This window comes from Monodelphis domestica, chromosome 1, assembly GCF_027887165.1.
Source record: "Monodelphis domestica isolate mMonDom1 chromosome 1, mMonDom1.pri, whole genome shotgun sequence".
Lineage (NCBI taxonomy): Eukaryota > Metazoa > Chordata > Mammalia > Didelphimorphia > Didelphidae > Monodelphis > Monodelphis domestica.
Window position 1 is genome coordinate 333969524 of NC_077227.1, and position 7392 is coordinate 333976915.

A 7392-nucleotide genomic window follows, 5' to 3' on the forward strand; every position below is an offset into this window, starting at 1 on the left:
TGGCTCAGTGGATAGAGAGCCAGGCCTGAAGGTGGGAGGTCCTGGGTTCAAATTTGACTCCAGACACTTGCTAGCTATGAGTGACCTTGTACAAATCACCTACCTCCTAAGGCAAGTCGCATTGCCTAGCCCTCTCTGCTCTTCTGGTCTTTCAATTCTGTCTCATTCAGCAAAGGCTGCTTGCAGACAATCTTCCCTGTGCTCTCCATCACTGCCTGGGCCTTCAACCAATGGATTTCTTACTCCACCTCCCAACCATCCCTCAAACCTGCCCCTCTCCATCCCCTAGTAGTCCATGGCAAAGCATGGGAAGGCAGCTAACAATGTCAGCTGAAGAAGATGGCCCCTCTCCCCAAGGAGGTAGAAGACAGTGAGAATGGACATAATGAGGAGGAGGAAGATGAGGATGATTCTGAAGTAGAAGCAATGGATACCACCCCTGGAAGGCCAAGGGATCCTAGGAAGAAGAGGAGGAAGATGAGGAGGAGGAGGAGGAGGAAGAGGAAGTGCCCGTAAAAGAAGCCCCAGGAAAGTAGAAAAAGGAAAGGGGCAAGCAGAAAACCCCTGAAACCAAGAAACAGAAATTGGAAGCTGACATGTCTAGACATTTCAATCTCTTTGCTGGTAACCTGAGCTTCAACAAAACAGCTGCTGATCTAAAAACTGCCATCACATACTTCTTTGCAAAAAAGGACCTTATGGTTGTGGATGTCTGCATTGGTGCCACCAGGAATGTTGGCTATGTAGAATTTGAATCTGCTGAAGACACGGAAAAGGCTCTGGAACTCAGTGACTCCAAAGCTCTTGGCTCAAAATGAAGCTAGAAAAAGCAAAAAAGAAAAGGAAAGATGGAGGTGTCAAGACACACTTTGTCAAGAACTCACCCTATAAAGTAACTTAAGAGGAGCTTGAAGAAGCGTTTGAAACCACTATTGAAATCAGACTGGTCTGCACCAAGGACGGAACACCCAAAGGAATTGCCTACATTAAATTCATGACAGAAGCAGGTGTGGACAAGGCCTTAGAGGAGAAGCAGGGCCCAGAGATTGATGGCAGGTTCCTCATTCTGGGCTACACAGGAATTCTGGATTACAGGGGGGAGAAGGACAAGGACAAGAGAACTCTCCAGGGAAGAAGAACTCATGTTAGATTCAGACTCTGATGCTTAACAGCTTTACCTACGGAGCCACAAAAAGTGTCTGCAGGAGGTGTTTGAGAAGGCCTTGTCCATCAACTTGTCACAGAACAACCAAGGCAGGCCCAAGGGCTATTTGTTCATTGAGTTTGCCTCCGTGGAGGATGCAAAAGAAACGTTGAATTCTTGTACAATATAGAAATTGAGGGCCAAGCCATCTGGCTGGAGCTGAAGGGGCAGAAGATGACAAATGAAGCTCCCAGGAACCAGTCCTACAAAACCTTGCTTGTCAAAGGCCTGTCCGAAAACACAACAGAAGAAATGTTGAAAGATTCTTTTCACAGCTCAGTGGGGACCAGAATAGTCATAGACAGGGAGATGGGGTTGTCGAAAGAGTTCAGTTTTGTGGACTTCAACTCTGAAGAGGAGACCACAACTGCAAGAGAGGCCATGGAGGATGGGGACATCTATGGAGACAAAGCCACCCTGGACTGGGCCAAGCCCAGAAGCTTTGGGGCGAGGGGATGGATGCAGTGGTGGTGGAGGAGGAGGAGGCTTTGAAGGCCAAGAAAATGGAAGAAGAGGCTGAGGGGGCTTTGGAGGTCAAGGCAGAGGAGGCAACTTTGGAGGTCAAAGTGGTTTCCAAGGAGGCAGAGGAGGAGGAGGAAGACAATAAATCACAAGGGAAAAAGTTGCAGTTTGAATAGTCCCCCACCCATTGGATGGACTCTGGGGGTTGGAGCCTGTTGGTCAGTGGCTGCTGGAACCTTCTGAGGACATTCCAAGACAAACATGTGGTCCAAGATGTCATCTTGGAGAAAGATGGATGACATTTCATGGGAGAGAGCATGTTGGTTTTGACTGGATGGATGTTCCATAGAAACTTTTGCAGAAAAGAGTGATCGATGTGGGAAGTTGCCCTTTTTGTCTGAGTTGTCTTGAGTTTATAATGTTATACCCCATGTAGAAAACCATTTTTTCCTAACAAAAAAAAAAGACATAACAGAATTACTCCCAGGCCTTCCTTGTCATTTTGAATTTCTTTTAGGCGGTGACTGATGGATTCTTTCCATTTCCATTTTTCCCTCTCCTCCTAAGAGATCTGAGCATTTCCTTACAAACACCAGCTAGATCAAGTTCAAAATTTGTAACTATACAGAATAAGTACAAACATCAGCACTTTAAAACAAAGGGAATTTTGCTGGAGTCCCAGAAAAATAACTGTTGGTACCTTTGAAACCAAAATAAAACTAATGCATATTAACAATCCATACAGTAGCCGTGGCATTATACAGAACATCACCTGGGAGGCTACTGCAGTGACAACGTGCCTGATTACTTATAAGACATAGCACATACACACATTGTAAAAGTGGATGTATATCAGGGTAGGTGGCTCAGTGGAGAGAGAACTGATCTTTCTGCTCCTCTGCCAGTTGATATGGGCTGACCATCAGACTTGCTTGCCTATATCTAGCCTGGCAGCCGTGTCAGGTCAGCTATAAGTATGTTCCTGTTCTGTGGGTTGGTCTGTACTTTAGGGGTCTCTGTAGCAGTTTTGGACAGGATAGAGTTGCCTTTGGATTCAATTCTGTCCTATAATAATATGCAGCTACGTGGCATAGGAGAAAGAGCACTGGACTTGGAATCAGGAAGGCTCATCTTCAGGAGTTCAAATTCAATCTCAGATATTTACTAGCTGTGTGATCAGGTAAGTCATTTAATCCTGTCTTCCTCAGTTTCATTATTTGTAAAATGAGCTGGAGAAGGAAATGGCAAACCACTCTTAGTGACACTTGAAAGTTTTGCTTTCAAGAAAACCCCAAATCAGGTGACAAAGAGGCAGACACAACTAAACAACAACAACAACAACAACACAATAATAATATGCACAGTCACTCCTTCACTAGATGCAGCATTTTCAGTGCCTGTAGTTGGGTCAGAGAGTCTTTGTATAGCTGGAGGACAGTCTCTTTTTCTCAGCCTTTGCTTAGGTGAATATCCAACAGTGCTTTCCATCTGCTCATTAGAAAGTTCAATTCACTCAATGGGCAATAGATAGTTTCAGTGTATGTTCCAGCTAGGGTCCCCTCAATTCTCTGAGGCTATTTTGCAAATAGGCAAGTTGCTTAGTCTCAATAACTTTGTATAAATTAGTTTTCCATTGGGTCACCTAATTTAAAAGGCCATGAACAGATAAAAGTAGTCTTTTTCTTGTCTTTTTCTGACAGAGGAATTTGATAGTGTCCGTGTCACAAGTCCAAAACTGAAAAACGCTGGCTGCTGAATAGGGAATCTAGGGCATCTTGCACCCATGGCATGGTATGAGCATCCATTTTAGTCTGTTTGTTCAAAGCTCATTATCTTGATACTTTCATATCGTTCTTTTATTTTCTTAGATGTCACTTCTATGAATGTTGCATAATGGCTGCTGAATTCTGTGATGATGCTGTTAACCAGCATTTCTTTGAGAACTTCTGAAGATCTGCCATTATAGGCAGAGGAATCCTCTTAGATTTTTCTCTGAATGGTTGGGAATTGGTCAGCTGGATTCACCTTGAGCAAAGTCCACATTCTGATCATACAATGAGAATATACCTGTCTCTTGCTGAGTTCTAACCTATCCTTTTGCTCTTGTGGTGCTAGGAAGTCCCTAAAGTCATATACCTCAGGATTCAATTCAAAGAGTGAATAGTCAGGGTTCCTGTGATATATCACTAGAACTATGTGAGATTAAACTCTTTTAAGTCTCTTAAGTTTCTATTAACAATGATTCTGTTTTAAATATGATAATGGTTCCACAAGATGATACTTGCTGAGATATCTAAATTTTATAATCGAATCACTTTCAAAAATTTATAAAGCTGGAAATGGTTAAATGCTGTTTTTGTTTGTTAACAGTGGTGTGTTTGTTTTGTGTATGTTCCTGATACATAAGGAACTCCCCCCAAATAAAATAATTCCAATGTCCAAAATTTTTAAAGGGATGGTTCAAATGTGCATGATCCAAGGGATTTCAATTTTATTTTTTCTTTTTAAAATTACATGTAGAAACAATTTTTGACAATTGTTTTCTGACATTTTATGTCAGATTCTCTGCTTCCCCTTGAATATTTCAGTTAAAGTTTGTATACATTCATGCTAGGTAACCTGTAACCTTGCTTCTATGAAATCATTCAGTTACTTTAGTCTGGTTTAGGGACTTTCTAGCGTATTAGGTAAACTCTTACTGTTATCTATCCAACCCCAGTCTCCCAAGGTTGTTTTCCTAGGGAGCACAGTTGAAGATGAGATAAAATGCCAATTTGGGGTCTGTGGTATTTGCCTATCACAGAGAGTGTGGCCTCAGACTTACTCACAAATGAAATAGAATTCCTGGTTAGAAGGGTTCCTATCTCTTTAAGCAATGCCTCAGCTTTAAAGGGTCAACTAAGCTGAAATTCCCAGGAATAACACCTTATTGTCAGTTCCTCGAGCAGTCTCTAAGGTCAAAATACTCAGGTAGGACTAGAAAAACTTCCTGAGGCATTTCACCTTCCTTTACATCAATGACCTTAATTGTATACTCTTCCAGGCTTCTGACTTTCCTACTCAATATCTGTAAAATATCCTCATCCTTTCTCTACTCATAATATCAGGAAACCTCTAGACTTTTCATCTGCAAAGGCCTGACATTACCTTTCAATTATGATAGCTCCCATTTTTTCTAGAGATTACTCTATATAAGTCTACATCAATTCACAAATATTAATGCAGTTAGTAAATGTGCAATGTGGATCTACTGGATTTATATACTGTACTTTAGCAATAAAATAATGCAGCAAAAGATATGAATTCAAATAATGAAAACAATATCAATGACTTATCCCATGTATCAACATATAGCACTTTAAAAAAATAAAACATATCTCTAAATGCTAACTTCAGGTTAGAATGGAGTTAAACCAGGATAAGCTTATTGTACCTACAAAAAAATTTGAAAAACCCCAAATGATAAATCATATTTTTTAAATTCCAAGGTACAACCACAAAGAAACAGTTATCTATGAATCTCTCAAAAACAAAATCTGTATTTTAGGAGGAAAAAAATAAAAGAAAAGCACATGGACAAAATATATTTTCCAGAAATAGAAGACAAACTTCTCTTCTGAGACAGAATTGGCCACAGCCCCCCTCCAAAAAAATTTGCCTGAAACTTCCTAACTCAAAGAAGTTTTCTAGCCACTCAGACTACTTTCCTGAGGCAACATTCATCCGACTGTAGAGGGCTAGATAAGAACTGGCAACCTGATTGTGTAGTGGATAGAGTGCCAAGCATAAAGTCAAGAATACTAATCTTTCTGAGTTCAAATCTGGCCTCAGTCACTTCCTAGCTATTTGACCCTAGGAAAATCACTTAATACTATTTACCTCAGCTCTTTACCAGTAAAAAAGTACTGAAAAAGGAAATACTAAAACACTCCAGTTATCCTTACCAAGAAAATCCAAACCAGAGTCACAAAGAGTAAGAAATGACTGAACAGCATCAATAAGATTAGAATAGAGGAAAAGGAAATGATATCAGAATTTATTAACACAAAAAAAACTCTTGAAAAAAAAAAGATCTTCACCCAAAGTTGCTCACAAAAAAACTGCTAACATATAAACTATAAACCAGGGTATTTGTATAAATAATTACTATTTAAATTAATTTTACCACGTTTAAATAAACCCCAAGGGGAGTCAAGATGGTGGTTTAGAGGAAGCAAACATTCAGATCTCTGAAAACCCTTACCGATTACAAACTAAATGCTTCTAGGGGACTGAAAATCAAACATAACAACAAGACAGAGCCAAGGAATCCTCCTTCTGGACTCAACTTAAAAGGTAACCCCCCCCCCCAAAGTCAGCACCCTGGTTTAAGGGGAAGGAAGAAGGAAGGTCTTGGGACCCTTACTCCACCTAGAGTGCTAAGCCTCCAGCAGCAGCTGGAACCTCTGGCAAGGCAAAGGAACTGGTCTGGAGGGAGTACCTTGTGGGCAAAGTTATGCCAAGCTCAGAGCATAGGACACAGGAGATGGGGAAGCAGGTAGAGGAGAAATGCAGAGCTCAAAGCAGCAGGTACAGCAGCAGAGCCACTCCATATTGCCTCCCCCCGCCCTTCCCTGAGTTTTTGGCCTCAGGGCACATCCAGCAACCCAGCCAGACATAATCCCATCAAAGCCTTCAGAGGGAAGGGAAGGTCAAGCTCTAAAACCCCTCCCCCACAGATTGCTGGACTTAATCCCATCAAAACCTTCAGAAGGCAAGGAAGGTCAAACTCCAATACCCCTCCCTCACAGACTTCACTGAGAGATTTACTGACAAAACTCCAAGGGTGAAGGTGGAAAGAAAAGCCCCAAACCACACAAAAAAAAAAACATGAGAGGAGCAAGACCTCAGACAACTGCAGGGAGTAAAGAAGGGGTAAATATGAGCAAACAACAAAAAAAGATTACAATCAGCAGCTTCTATACAGGCAATGAACAAAAAGCAAACAGAACAGAGAAGGATGAAGGAACACCAAGGAAAAAAACAGAAAACCCAGTGAATTTGGATACAGGCTCTGGAAGAACTGAAAATACAATTCAAAACACAATTAAGAGAAGCTGAAAACAACTGGGAAAAGAACTTAAAAAGCAAGATAAGTTATCTGGAAACAGAAAATAGTGTCTTGAAAGGCAAAATTAATCAGCTTGAAAGTGAGACAAAGGAGATGAAAGATGAGACAAAGAAAATGAAAGATGAGGCCAAGAAAATAAAAGATGAGGCAGAGAAGATGAAATGACCTCCAAAGAAAATCAGACCAAAAGGAGAAGGATGACCAAAAAGCCAGGAAAGAAATCCAGTCTTTAAAATCCAAAATACAACAACTACAAGCAAGCAACTTCACAAGGCATCAAGACACTATAAAACAAAATCAAAGGAATGAAAAATTTAAAGAAAATATGAAGCACCACATTCACAAAAAAGAAGATTTAGAAAATTGTTCCAGGTGAGACAACTCTTAAGAAACACTGGTATACCAGAAGACTATAATAAAAGAAAAAGTCTGGACATCATACTACAGGAAATTATCCAAGAAAACTGCCCCGATATTCTAGAATAAGAGGGAAAAGTAGAAATTGAAAGAATCCACACATCACCACCTGTACTTAATCCCTAACTGACAACACCCAGGAATGTTATAGCCAAGTTCAAGAACTATCAGACCAAGGAACAAATATTACAGGCTACTA

At 40.6% G+C, this 7392-nt stretch overlaps 1 pseudogene; it reads left to right on the plus strand.

Moving 5' to 3' along the window:
* Window positions 1-339: 339 nt before the first annotated feature.
* Window positions 340-1842, plus strand: LOC100024389 (nucleolin-like; annotated as a pseudogene).
* Window positions 1843-7392: the final 5550 nt, after the last annotated feature.